The 15,362-nt window shown below is 42.2% G+C and overlaps 1 protein-coding gene across 5 annotated transcripts in view; it reads right to left on the bottom strand.

Annotated features, from left to right (window-relative positions):
• The window catches only part of LOC135546400 (lissencephaly-1 homolog A), a 105,142-nt gene extending 90,453 nt beyond the window's left edge, over positions 1–14,689 (bottom strand). The window contains exon 1 of one of the 5 annotated variants that reach the window (XM_064974786.1): positions 14,646–14,689. The gene's annotated coding sequence lies outside the window, so the exon portion shown is untranslated. Of the gene's footprint in view, positions 1–7,712; positions 7,735–12,920; positions 12,993–14,307; positions 14,400–14,502 lie in introns of those variants that run through there. The other 4 variants (XM_064974785.1, XM_064974789.1, XM_064974788.1 and 1 more) reach the window with 4 other exon arrangements.
• Positions 14,690–15,362: the final 673 nt, after the last annotated feature.

Genomic DNA, 15,362 nt, shown 5'->3' with positions numbered 1-15,362 from the left:
CCAACAAGTGCTCAGTATGTGGGAACTCCTTCAAGACTGTTGGAAAAGCATTCCAGTTGAAGTTGGTTGAGAGAATGCCAAAAGCACGCAAAGCTGTCATCAAGGCAAAGGGTGGCTACACTGAAGAAGCTCAAAAAAATGATTTGCATAACACTTTTTTGGTTACTCCAGTAGAAGTCGAAAGTTTACATAAACTTAGGTCGGAGCAATTAAAACACGCTTTTCAACCACTCAATTTCTTGTTAACCTCTCTGGGATATGTGGGACGCTAGCGTGGCCAAAAGCCAGGGAAAATGCAGAGCGCCAAATTCAAATAAATTACTATTAAAAAAATCAAACTTTCATTAAATCACACATGCAAGATAGCAAATTAAAGCTACACTTGTGAATCCAGCCAACATATCAGATTTCAAAAAGGCTTTTCGGCGAAAGCAAACTATGCTATTATCTGAGGATAGCACCTCCGTAAACAAAGAGAGAAACCATATCAACCCTGCAGGTGCGACGATACGCAGAAATAAAAATATAATTCATGCTTTACCTTTGATAGGCTGCATTTGTTGGCACTCCAATATGTCCCATAAACATCACAAATGGTCCTTTAATTCCATCGATATATATCCAAAATGTCCATTTATTTGGCGCGTTTGATCCAGAAAAACACCGGTTCCAACTTGCGCAACGTGACTACAAAATATCTCATAAGTTAGCTGTAAACTTTGCCAAAACATTTCAAACTACTTTTGTAATAGAACTTTAGGTATTTTTAACCGTAAATAATCGATCAAATTGAAGACGGGACGATCTGTACTCAATACAGGAAGAAAACAAACTGAAGCACGCTTTCTGGTCAAGCGCCTCCAACAGTACACTTCAGGTGACCCTCGTTCAAGAAGGCAGTACTTCATTACACAAAGGAAAAAACCTTACCAAAGAGTGTTGACATCCAGTGGAAGCGATAGGAACTGCAAGAAGGTCCCTTAAATCTGGATTCCCAATGAACACCCATTGAAAAGAGAGTGACCTCAAAAAAAATCTGGATGGTTTGTCCTCGGGGTTTCACCTGCTAAATAAGTTCTGTTATACTCGCAGACATGATTCAAACAGTTTTAGAAACTTCAGAGTGGTTTCTAATAATATGCATATCTAATCTTCTGGGGATGAGTAGCAGGGGGCTGAATTTGGGCATGCATTTCATCCAGACGAGAAAATACTGCCGTCACCAAGAAGTTAACAATCTATAGTTTTGGCAAATCGGTTAGGACATCTACTTCGTGCATGACAAGTAATTTTTCCAACAATTGTTTACAGAGAGATTATTTCACTTATAATTCCTTGTCACAATTCCAGTGGGTCAGAAGTTTACATAGTCGTGGCCAAACATTGAGAATGACACAAATATTACATTTCCACCGTATGCTGCTTCAGTGTCTTTAGATATTTTTGTCATATGTTACTATGGAATACTGAAGTATAATTACAAGCATTTGATAAGTGTCAAAGGCTTTAATTGGCAATTCCATGTTGATGCATAGAGTCAATATTTGCAGTGTTAACCCTTCTTTTTCAAGACCTATGCAATCCGCCCTGGCATGCTGTCAATTAACTTCTGGGACACACTGATGGCAGCCCATTATTGCATAATCAATGCTTGGAGTTTGTCAGAATTGGTGGGTTTTTGTTTGTCCACCCGCCTCTTGAGGATTGACCACAAGCTCTCAATGGGATTAAGGTCTGAGGAGTTTCCTGGCCATGGACCCAAAATATCAATATTTTGTTCCCTGAGCCACTTAGTTATCACATTTGCCTTATGGCAAGGTGCTCCATCATGCTGGAAAGGGCATTGTTCGTCACCAAACTGTTCCTGGTTGGTTTGGAGAAGTTGATCTGGGAGGATGTGTTGGTACCATTCTTTATTCATGGCTATGTTCTTAGCAAAATTGTGAGTGAGCTCACTGCCTTGGCTGAGAAGCAACCCCACACATGAATGGTCTCAGGATGCTTTACTGTTGGCATGACACAGGACTGATGGAAGCACTCACCTGGTCTTCTCCGGACAAGCCCCAAACAATCGGAAAATGGGATTCAGAGAAAATGACTTTACCCCAGTCCTCGGTAGTCAGATCCCTGTACCTTTTGCAGAATATCAGTCTGTCCCTGATGTTTTTCCTGGAGAGAAGTGACTTCTTTGCTGCCCTTCTTGACACCAGGCCATCCTCCAAAAGTATTTGCCTCACTGTGCACGTAGATGCACTCTCACCTGCCTGCTGCCATTCCTGAGCAAGCTCTGTACTGGTGGTGCCCCAATCCCGCAGCTGAATCAACTTTAGGAGATGGTCTTGGAGCTTGTTGGACTTTCTTGGGCACCCCAAACCTTCGAAACAACATTTGAACACCTCTCCTTGAAGTTCTTTATTATAATCCGATAAATGGTTGATTTAGGTGCAATCTTAATGGCAGCAATATCCTTGCCTGTGAAGCCCTTTTTGTGCAAAGAAATGACGGCACGTGTTCACTTGCAGGTAACCACGGTTGAGAGGAAGAACATTGAGAGGAAGAACATTGATTCCAAGCACCACCCTCCTTTTGAAACTTCCAGTTTGTTATTTGAACTCAATCAGCATGACTCACACCTGTGTTAACCTCCTGAAACTCTGGGGGCGCAATTTCATTTTTGGATGAAAAACGTTCCCGTTTTAAACAAGATATTTTGTCACAAAAAGATGCTCGACTATGCATATAATTGATAGCTTTGGAAAGAACTGAATTTTCCAGAACTGCAAAGATATTGTCTGTGGGTGCCCTAGAACAGAAGCTACAGGCAAAACCAAGATGAAACGGCAACCAGGAAATGAGCAGGATTTGAGGCTCTGTTTTCCATTGTCTCCTTATATGGCTGTGAATGCGAGTGGAATGAGCCTGCCCTATCTATCGTTTCCCCAAGGTGTCTGCAGCATTGTGACGTATTTGTAGGCATATCATTGGAAGATTGACCATAAGAGACTACATTTTCCAGGTGTCCGCCCGGTGTCCTCCGTCGAAATTGGTGCGTCATTTTCAGCTGCTGGTATTTTTCCATGGGATTCTGAGGGGAAAGCAGGCTTCCACGAACAGCATATCAATGAAGAGATGTGAAAAAACACCTTGAGGATTGATTCTAAACAACGTTTGCCATGTTTCGGTCGATATTATGGAGTTAATTTGGAAAAAGTTTGACGTTTTGGTGACTGAATTTTCGGTTCGTTTCGGTAGCCAAATGTGATGTACAAAACGGAGCGATTTCTCCTACACAAAGATTCTTTCAGGAAAAACTGAACATTTGCTTTGTAACAGTCTCCTCATTGAAAACATCCGAAGCTCTTCAAAGGTAAATGATTTTATTTATTTGGTTATCTGGTTTGTGAAAATGTTGCATGCTAAATGCTACGCAAAATGCTAAGCTAGCTTGCAATACTCTTACACAAATGCTTGATTTGCTATGGTTCAAAAGCATATTTTGAAAATCTGAGATGAGTGTTGTTAAGAAAAGGCTAAGCTTGAGAGCAGGCATATTATTTTCATTTCATTTGCGATTTTCAGAAATCGTTAACGTTGCATTATGCTAATGAGCCTGAGGCTGTATTCACAATCCCGGATCCGGGATGGGGAGTATCAAGAGGTTAATGAGAGAATCACTAACATGATGTAAGCTGGTCCTTTTGTGGCAGAGCTGAAATGCAGTGGAAAGCTTTTTGGGGGATTCAGTTCATTTGCATGGCCAAGAGGGATTTTGCAATTAATCTGATCACTCTTCATAACATACTGGAGTATATGCAAATGGCCATCATACAAACTGAGGCAGCAGACTGAAAATTAATATGTGTGTCATTCTCAACTTTTGGCCACGACTGTACACTAAGTTGACTGTGCCTTTAAACAGCTTAGAAAATTCCAGAAAATTGTATCATGGCTTTAGAAGCTTCTGATAGGCTAATTGACATAATTTGAGTAAATTGGAGGTGTACCCGTGGATGTATTTCACAGCCTACCTTCAAACCCAGTGCCTCTTTGCTTGACATTATATGAAAAATCACAAGAATTCAGCAAAGACATCAGAAAAAAAATTGTAAACCTCCACAAGTCTGGTTCATCCTTGGGAGCAATTTCCAAACGCCCGAAGGTACCACATTCATCTGTACAAACAATAGTACGCAAGTATAAACACCATGGGACCATGCAGCAGTCATACCGCTCAGGAAGGAGACACGTTCTGTCTCCTAGAGATGAACGTACTATGGTGAGAAAAGTGCAAATCAATCCGAGAACAGCAAAAGGACCTTGAGAAGATGCTGGAGGAAACAGGTACAAAAGTATCTACATCCACAGTAAAAACGAGACGAATATCGACATAACATGAAAGGCCGGTCAGCAAGGAAGAAGCCATGTCCTCTGGTCTGATGAAACCAACATAGGACTGTTTGGCCATAATGACCATCGTTATGTTTGGAGGAAAAAGGGCGATGCTTGCAAGCCGAAGAACACCATCCCAACCGTGAAGCACGGGGGTGGAAGCATCATGTTGTGGGGTGTTTTGCTGCAGGAGGGACTGGTGCACTTCACAAAATAGATGGTATCATGAGGGAGACAAATTGTGTGGATATATTGAAGCAACATCAAGAAATCAGTTTTAGCTTGGTAGGCCACAACTTTGGAAGTATGCTTGGGGGTCGTTGTCCATTTGGACATTCAGGTCTTCCAAATGGACAACGACCCCAAGCAAACTTCCAAAGTTGTGGCAAACTGGCTTAAGGACAACAAAGTCACGGTATTGGAGTGTCCATCAAAGCCCTGACCTCAATCCCTTAAATGTGTGGGCGGAACTGAAAAAGCTTGTGCGCACAATGAGGCCTACAAACCTGACTCAGTTACACCAGCTCTGTCAGGAGGAATGGGCCAAAATTCACCCAATTTATTATGGGAACATTGTGGAAGGCTACCCGAAATGTTTGACCCAAGTTAAACAATTTAAAAGGCAATGCTACCAAATACTAATTGAGTGTATGTGAACTTCTGACCCACTGGGAATGTGATGAAAGAAACAAAAGCTTAAATAAATCACTATTAATCTGACATTTCACAATGTTAAAAATAAAGTGGTGATCCTTACTGACCTAAAACAGGGAACTTTTACTAGGATTAAATGTCTGGAATTGTGAAACTGGATTTAAAAATATTTGGCTAAGGTGTATGGAAACTTCAACTGTGCATGATTCCATATGTGCTATTACATAGTTTTGATGCAGTCACTACTATAGTACAATGTAGAAAATAGTTTTCAAAAAGGTGTCCAAACTTTTGACTGGTACTGGAAATGTTTTGTGCGTATTAATTTAACATTGCTAAGTGACCAGTAAAAAAATATTGTGATCATTTAATGTAACCCTTGCTGTTAATAGATGGCAAAGAACAATAAAACTGACCTAAACTTTTGGAAATGATACGTTCACTTTCGCATCCATAGTCTTAAAATGCATCTCAAGGCTAGGAGGCATTTTGTTATCTTGATGTATTATTACTAAAGGTCGACCGATTAATCAGGGCCGATTTCAAGTTTTCATAATCGGAAATCGGTATTTTTGGACACAGATTTGGCGTTTTTGTTTTTTTACGCCTTTATTTAACTAGGCAAGTCAGTTAAGAACACTTTCTTATTTTCAATGGCGGCCTAGGAACGGTGGGTTAACTGCCTCGTTCAGGAGCAGAACGACAGATTTTTACCTTGTCAGCTCCAGGATTCAATCTTGCAACCTTATAGTTAACTCGTCCAACGCTCTAACCACCTGCCTCATTGCACTCCACGAAGAGTCTGCCTGTTACGCGAATGCAGTACAAGCCAAGGTAAGTTTAATGCTAGCTAGCAACTTATCTTATAAAAAAAACAAACAACCATAATCACTAGTTAACTACACATGGTTGATGATATTACTAGTTTATCGAGCCTGTCCTGCGTTGCATATACTCGATGCAAAGCAGGGGGATTATCTAACAAAAGCGCATTTGCGAAAAAAGCAATCTTTGCACAACTGTACCTCACCATGAACACCAATGCCTTTAAAATCAATACACAGAAGTATATATTTTTAAAACTGCATATTTAGCTAAAAGAAATCCAGGTTAGCAGGCAATATTAACCAGATGAAATTGTCACTTCTCTTGTGTTCATTGCACGCAGATTCAGGGTATATGCAACAGTTTGGGCCACCTAATTTGCCAGACTTTTACGTCATTATGACATACCATTGAAGGTTGTGCAATGAAACAGCAATATTTAGACTAATGGATGCCACCTGTTAGATAAAATACGGAACGGTTCCGCATTTCACTGAAAGAATAAACGTCTTGTTTTCGAGATGATAGTTTCCGGATTCGACCATATTAATGACCAAAGGCTAGTATTTCTGTGTATTATTATGTTAAAATTAAGTCTATGATTTGATATTTGATAGAGCAGTCTGACTGAGCGATGGTAGGCAGCAGCAGGCGCGTAAGCATTCATTCCAACAGCACTTTCGTGCTTTTTGCCAGCAGCTCTTCACAAGTACAGCGCTGCTTATGACTTCAAGCCTATCAACTCCCGAGATTAGGCTGGTGTAACCAACGTGAAATAGCTAGCTAGTTACCGGGCGCGCGCTAATAGCGTTTCAAACGTCACTCGCCCTGAGACTTGGAGCGGTTGTTCCCCTTGCTCTGCAAGGGCCGCGGTTTTTGTGGCGCAATGGTCAACGCTGCTTCGAGTGTGGCTGTTGTCCATGTGTTCCTGGTTTGAGCCCAGGTAGGGGCGAGGAGAGGGACGGAAGCTATACTGTTACACTGGCAATACTAAAGTGCCTATAAGAACATCCAATAGTCAAAGGTTAATGAAATACAAGTGGTATAGAGAGACATCGTCCTATAAATACTATATTAACTACAACCTAAAACCTCTTACCTTGGAATATTGAAGTCTCATGATAAAAGGAACCACCAATCCTCATATGTTGTCATGTTCAGAGCAAGGAACTCAAACATTAGCTTTTTTTACATGGCAAATATTGCACTTCTACTTCTCCAAGACTTTGTTTTTGCATTATTTAAAAATGTTTCATTATTTATTTGAGGCTAAATTGATTTTTATTGATGTATTATATTAAGTTAAAATAAGTGTTCATTCAGCATTGTTGTAGTTGTCATTATTACAAATAAAAAATGTAAAACAAATCGGCATCGGCTTTTTTGGTCCTCCAATAATCGGTATCGGAATTGAAAAATCATAGTCGGTCGACCTCTAATCCTGAGGCTTTATTTATTGTAGCTGGTGACTTTAACGAAGCTAATCTGAAAACAAGGCTCCCTAAATGTTATCAGCATATAGAATGCGCGACCCGGGCTGGCAGTATTCTGGATCATTGCTACTCTAACTTCCGAGACACAAACTAAGCCCTCCCTCACCCTCCTTTTGGCAAATCTGACCACGACTCCATTTTGTTGCTCCCAGCCTATAGACAGAAACTTAAACAGGAAACGCCCGTGCTCAGGTCTGTTCAATGCTGGTCCGACCAATCTAATTCCACGCTCCATGATTGCTTCGATCACGTGGACTGGGTTATGTTCCGGGTAGCCTCAGACAATATTGACGTATACGCCGATTCGGTGGGTGAGTTTATTAGCAAGTGTATCGGTGATGTTATACTCACGGTGACGATAACCTTCCTCAACCAGAAACTGTGGATTGATGGCAGCATGCGCGCAAAACAGAAAGCACAAACCACTGCTTTTAATCATGGCAAGGCGACTGGAAACATGACCGAATACCAACAGTGTAGCTATTCCCTCTGCAAGGCAATCAAACAAGCTAAGCGTCAGTATAGAGACAAAATAGTCACACAATTCAAGATGTACAGTGGGGAGAACACGTTTTTGATAACCTGCAAAATTGGCAGTGTTTCCTACTTACAAAGCATGTAGAGGTCTGTAATTTGTATCATAGGTACACTTCAACTGTGAGAGACGGAATCTAAAATAAAAATAAAATAGGAAAATCACATTGTATGATTGTTTTATTAATTTGCATTTTATTGCATGACATATGTATTTGATCACCTACCAACCAGTAAGAATTCCAGCTCTCACAGACCTGTTGGTTTTTCTTTAAACCGCCCTCCTGTTCTCCACTAATTACCTGTATTAACTGCACCTGTTTGAAATCGTTACCTGTATAAAAGACACCTGTCCACACACTCAAACAGACTCCAACCTCTCCACAATGGCCAAGACCAGAGAGATGTGTAAGGACATCAGGGATAAATTTGTAGACCTGCACAAGGCTGGAATGGGCTACAGGACAATAGGCAAGCAGCTTGGTGAGAAGGCAACAACTGTTTGCTTAATTATTCGAAAAATTGAAGAAGCTCAAGATGACCGCCAATCACCCTCGGTCTGGGGCGCCATGCAAGATCTCACCTCGTGGGGCGTCAATGATCATGAGGAAGGTGAGGGATCAGCCCAGAACTACACGGCAGGACCTGGTCAATGACCTGAAGAGAGCTGGGACCACAGTCTCAAAGAAAACCAGTAGTAACACACTACGCCGCCATGGATTAAAATTCTGCAGCGCACGCAAGTTTGCCAATGACCATCTGGATGTTCCAGAGGAGGAATGGGAGAAGGTCATGTGGTCTTGAGATGAAAATAGAGCTTTTTGGTCTAAACTCCACTTGCTGTGTTTGGAGGAAGAAGAAGGATGAGTACAACCCCAAGAACACCATCCCAACCGTGAAGCATGGAGGTGGAAACATTCTTTGGGGCCATGTATCGCGAGATCTTGGCCAACAACCTCCTTCCCTCAGTAAGAGCATTGAAGATGGGTCGTGGCTGGGTCTTCCAGCATGACAACGACCCAAAACACACAGCCAGGGCAACTAAGGAGTGGCTCCGTAAGAAGCATCTCAAGGTCCTGGAGTGGCCTAGCCAGTCTCCAGACCTGAACCCAATAGAAAATCTTTGGAGGGAGCTGAAAGCCCGTATTGCCCAGCGACAGCCCCGAAACCTGAAGTATCTGGAGAAGGTCTGTATGGAGGAGTGGGCCAAAATCCCTGCTGCAATGTGTGCAAACCTGGCCAAGAACTACAGGAAACATATGATCTCTGTAATTGCAAACAAAGGTTTCTGTACCAAATATTAAAATGTTTTTTTTTCTGCTTTTCTGATGTATCTAATACTTTTGTCATGCAATAAAATGCACATTAATTACTTAAAAATCACAGTGATTTTCTGGATTTTTGTTTTAGATTCCGTCTCTCACACGTGTACCTATAATTTTTTTTAAATTACAGACCTCTACATGCTTTGTAAGTAGGAAAACCTGCAAAATCAGCAGTCTATCAAATACTTGTTCTCCCCACTGTTATTGGCAGGGTCTACAGTCAATCACGGATTACAAAAAGAAAACCATCCCCGTTGCGAACACTGATGTCTTGCCCCAGACAAACTAAACAACTTCTTTGCTCGCTTTGAGGACAATACAGTGCCACTGCCCGCTACCAAAACCTGCAGACTCTCCTTCACCACAGCAATCGTGAGTAAAACATAAACGTGTTAACCCTCGCAAGGTTGCCGGCACAGACAGCATCCCTAGCCACGTCCTCAAGAGCATGCACAGACCAGCTGGCTGGTGTGTTTACGGATATATTCAATCAATCCCTATCCCAGTCTGCTGTTCCCACATGCTTCAAGGAGGTTCACCATTGAGCAAAATGACTATCGCTCTGATCATAACCCCTCCACCAAACCTGACACCCTAGACAAACTTGCTTATCACCCTAATAGGTCCAGAGACTACGCAATCACACTGCACTGCCCTAACCCACCTGGACAAGAGGAATACCTACGTAAGAATGCTGTTCATCGATTACAGCTCAGCATTTACTACAGTACCCTCCAAACTCGTCATTAAGCTCGAGACCATGGTCTTGACCCCGCCCTGTGCAACTGGGTCCTGGTCTTCCTGACGAGCCGCCCCCAGGTGGTGAAGGTAGGGAACATCTCCACAACTCTGGGGCCCCACAAGGGTGCATGCTCAGCCCCCTCCTGTACACCCTGTTCACCCATGACCAAGCAGGCCTCCAACACAATCATCAAATTTGCAGCTGACAACAGTAGTAGGCTTGAATACCAACGATGATGGGACAGCCTATAGGGAGGAGGTGAGGACCCTCGGAGTGTGGTGTCTGGAAAATAACATCACACTCAACGTAAACAAAACAAAGGAGATGATCGTAGACTTCAGGAAACAGCAGAGGGAGCACCCCCCTATCCACATCGACAGGACAGCAGTGGAGAAGGTGGAAAGCTTCAAGTTCCTCGGCATACACATCACAGACAAACTGAAATGGTCCACCCACACAGACAGTGTGGTGAAGGCGCAACATCAACAGTGTCTCTTCAACCTCAGGAGGCTGAAGAAATTTGTTTTGGCACATAAAACCCTCAAACTTTTACAGATGCACAATTGAGAGCATCCTGTTAGGCTGTATCACTACCTGGTACGGTAACTGCTCCGCCCACAACTGCAAGGCTCTCCAGAGGGTAGTGAGGTCAGCACAATACATCACCGGGGGCAAACGACCTGCCCTCCAGGACACCGACACCACCCGATGTCACAGATCAAGGACAACAACCATTCAAGCCCCTGCCCGTTCACCCTGCCATCATCGCGCACCCACACACTGAATAAGCTGCCCTGCCATAACACCAGCATGTGTGTGTGTGTGGGGGGGGGGTCCATCTAAATTAACAGCTGGAACAGCCAGAACCTCCAACATAGCCTAGGCTACATTCAGATGGGATTTTCAGAGCTAGTTATTATGTAAATAAGTACCAGCTTTGCACAGTATTTCCCTTCTAGGCAAGCAGGGCACTCCTGCAGAAATTATTTGAAGAGCTTTATCACTAATTGATAATGATGGGATTGAACATCTGGCACATACTGCAGTCTTCCAGGGTATATCAACTGGGCTGGCTGCAATGGCTATTATACAAGCTAAAGTATCCAGGGATAAAATGGAAGGCTGCTGCTACTATCCATTCACATATAGCATTCATTTAAACGTAACACATATCAAACTGAACATATCTTAGCGTTGTTGACTAGCCACATCCCAGCGAGAGTTGTGGGAGAAGTCAATCTTGGCTACTCTTCCTTCCATGCATATTTAAGCAGTCCAATTGAAACAGATTGCAGGAGGGAGGAATCATGATCGAGTGCAGTGGCTGAATGTGCACTGCTGCTGCAGAGAAGCTAAGTGAGTCCAATAAAGCATGGTCTAGCCATCAATGCTGTCAGAGTCCCCTGATAGAAAAGCCATGATTGGCAGATCAAAGTAAGCATCCTCTGAGGGAGTGCTGTGCTCAGCAGCAACACTGTGGTCTGTGCTACAAACAGGACTCTGGGAGAGTCTGAGAAGTGCTGCTGCTACAGGCCAGGGCAACACATCAGTGAGTGGTAGCTAAACCACAAGACACTTTTATCATGCTATTCCATTACATAATTAATCTCAAAGTGCTTTAAAATGCACCAAAATTACATAGGATAAGGCTACTTAACAAATCCAAGTTGACTGCACATAGGCCAACATTAAACTGATGAAAAATAAGGGTTTTCAGTATATTTTCAATTGATCCATGTAGGCTATGCAGTGCACTGTGCAAATCAGGGATCGAGACATTATCCATTTTTAGTTATGCATTACAGGATTTGGGAATCAATCTGCTATATAGAACAATGGCATAAGCTAACAGAAGATACACATACAATCACCATATTTCCCAGTCTTTCCAGGATGTCAAGGGGATTTTCAGACAAAAATGCACAATTTTGCTAAGTCAATTCTGACATATGCATCAATTGACAAATTTGGGGAACGTTCTTGGGTGAGAGGTGGCTTGATTGACCCCCTATTATGCAGTAAATGTGCAGTGATTGGTTGAAATAGCAGGCCTTTTTGTACTGCAGCGATGGGTCAGTTTTATGCAACAATATTGTGATGGTTTGACTTATGCGGAAATAGTGCAGTGATTTCCAAGTCCTCGCATAATATGCAGGAAATTATTGATTCAAAAATGTGGGATTACAGAATCCTGGAAAGACTGATTTCCAATCAAAACCCATTGAATGAGCAGTGGCACCAAGCCGTCATGTGAAGGTGAACCCCAACCTGGCTGTCCCAGATCCAGAGAAAGGAGGGGAGCTGCTGGCCTGGCAGGTCATTACTAGCAGTGTGTGTGTGTGTGTGTGTGTTAGACCAGTCCTCCTGTGCTGAAGGTCAGCCACTGTCCAACTGTGACCTCTGGGCTGAAGCTCAAATCAGGGTAACGTGGGCATCTGGTGCTGACTGTCAGTGAGGCACTCGGCATTCACAAAAATGACACACCCCGTCTCATCCTCTTCATCTCCCTTACCCTGCCGCCTCCTCCACAGAGAGGGTAATCAAACACCCTCCCTAGAGCAATCTGAAAAAACACATTTTTGATGTCGCTATTGGTCAGGTACTACTCAAAAAACTGAAAGGCAGGCTGAACACTCAGTCCAGTTGACATAGTCCCACCTCTGATAACAACCAAATATCACAGCATGTGTATTGAGGCCATTATGAGAAACACAAATACAATTACTGATTAGCCATTTTGCACAATAGATACCTTTTGAGGACACACGTGTTAATATTCTCATGATAATAATGCGCTTTATTTTCTAAATGAGTCTGGAAAGTTGTCAAGCCTGCAACCACAAACAAGTAGCCTATTAACAGATCTTAGAACTTCAACATCTGATTGCTTACATAAATGACTGTACCTATTCAACCAAGAACCACATTAGCTACAACTGGAGGAGAAATTATAGCTACCGAGTTATTAATTGAAGCGCCACTCCTAAAACAATCCCATCATCATTTCCGTTGCATCAGCTGCTGCAGCAATCCTTACAGGCGTAGCCAAGCTCTGGTCTGTCCAGGATGAAATGGTACATTAAGGGGAGGTGGACTGTAAAGCAAAGGATCCTGGCTACAAACAAGACAGGGGTACCATCCACAAGGCGGGCGAGGAGGAGAATGACTTGTCAGTTTCAAAGCGATGCTGGCTGAAGGATCCATCCTGCAGTAGCAGAGGGGTGGTGTCTTTTCTAACCGAATAGAGGGTATCACTGCCTTTCAACCCACATGTGATCAAACAGACTATAGTCGATCCTTAATCGATATCAATCACCAAATAAAAGGAAAACGTATTTTAGAAAACATAGGTTTCAAGCTGAAGTTATTGGTCAATACAAATGTCAGTTTTCCTACAACTCCTCTTTTTTTCACCAATGTGCTCCACCCTTATTTTTATAAACTGAATGCATAAATTCAGACTTAGGTGATTCGTGAAACAGAGCCAACTTGCAGTGAAAGATTTCTGTAAAACGGTACAAGTCTAATGTAGAGCCTTGCTGATGACATTTCACAAAATGTTGATCAAAGTTGTCCAGCTGTCTGGATGTAACGTTATGGATGGAGTAGGGTAGCCAGTGGCTACACAGGAAACATACAACTAGCTTGGTAGCTAGCGGAGCTAAAAAAGGTATCAAAATGTCAGACCACAGCTATTGTTTCACATGACATTCGGCTAATACTAGAAAAATAACATATTTAGACTTAGCTAGTTACTTACTAAATAGATGTCAAAATAAATTAAATACAACCGATTGCATACGCCCTTTCCCATTATTGAACATTCTAAAATCGTAGGTAACGTTACCTAGCTAAAGTTATCTAGCTTGTCACAAAGTGTTCAAGCAGATAGCTAGATATCGTTTTACACTCGACAACACCACACATTAGTTGGTAAGTATTTGTAGCGGGTATGTTTAATAACGGTCTCAAATCATGACCTACATATGATCGCCAAGCGAACGCAGGGTAGACGAGAGCGCGCACGCTAGCTAGCCTAACAATTCGAATGCGAGGTGAAGTAATGAATTTAACTTCACCAATATACTCCGCAAAATATTAGTTAAAGTTAACTAGCTACATCGATAAAAGATATTGCAACAAGTCAGTAAATAAACAAATTTATTAGGTTAGCTACCTACACACATAATTGATTATTATTTCCACTGTTTGAACAACATTAGTTGGCTGCCTTGTGAGCTGTAAAGTTAATATAAAATTATCGAATCAATTTGATAATTTACTTGGAAAATAGGTGCACGTTAGATTCAAATGGTAACTTAATGCAGGTTAATAAGTTACTTACATGCAAATCGACCAGTGCCACTAGTTGGTTAACAGTCATTTACAACTCTGATGACCAGCTACCTGCTGCTCCAAGCGGCCTGTCCGCCATTTTGAGACATAAAAAGGAGGCGCAAAAACTACAGCCACATCGTCATTTTCCCCACCTAGCATTTCTTCCATACTCAATATCTGATGCAAAATAATTTACACTTACCCTATAGTTTCTCCTGAAAAACTTTAACAAGTTCGGCCAGTTATGAAAGCCAAGATTATGTTTCTTGTTCCAAAATAAGGGACTTCTGATCTCGAGTTTAAAGTAAGCCGAATTGTCTCTCGACCAATCCTTGTTTTACTTACCGCAGTTGCCTTCGGAGTCGGTGACGCGCTTGCGTTCGCAAACTGACAGCGACGCGCGCGTACGCCTTAGATCACAGCCCTACTTACATTTACATTTAAGTCATTTAGCAGACGCTCTTATCCAGAGCGACTTACAAATATACACTTGCAAACACCCACTGATAAACTATAATTTTACTTATTAGCTGTAAACACTCACTATTTTTGACAACACATCATTAGTCAGCCTCTGTCAATGGGGTCATTTACGTCTGTTTATAGTGGATATTCAGATTCCAGAATGTTATCAGAATTTGATCTCTCTTGATGACGTCCCATAGGTCTGTGAATTACCTACTGTAACATTTGTGTGACTGGTCCCCTGTCGGCTAGCAGAGATAAGCAACCAGTCTTTACCATTGAAATACATGATAATGATAGGACTGCATCAAATTGCATGTCCAAGAATGGCACAGCGGTCTACGGCACTACATCTCAGTGTTAGATGCGTCACTACAGACCCAAGTTCGATTCCAGGCTGTATCACAACCGGCCGTGATTGGGAGTCCCATAGGATAGCCACAATTGGCCCAGCGTCGTCCAGATTAGTGGTTGGCTGTGGTAGGTCATCATTGTAAATAAGATTTTGTTCTTAACTGACTTGCCTAGTTTAATAAAGGTTATATAAGTCAGCTAGCTTGGAATCATTTCAGAAAAGTTTGATTAGATCTCAATGTA

Source organism: Oncorhynchus masou, chromosome 9 (assembly GCF_036934945.1).
Source record: "Oncorhynchus masou masou isolate Uvic2021 chromosome 9, UVic_Omas_1.1, whole genome shotgun sequence".
NCBI classification, from domain to species: Eukaryota; Metazoa; Chordata; class Actinopteri; order Salmoniformes; family Salmonidae; genus Oncorhynchus; species Oncorhynchus masou.
Note: the sequence above shows the minus strand (reverse complement) of the source record. Positions and strands in the feature narration are given on the sequence as shown.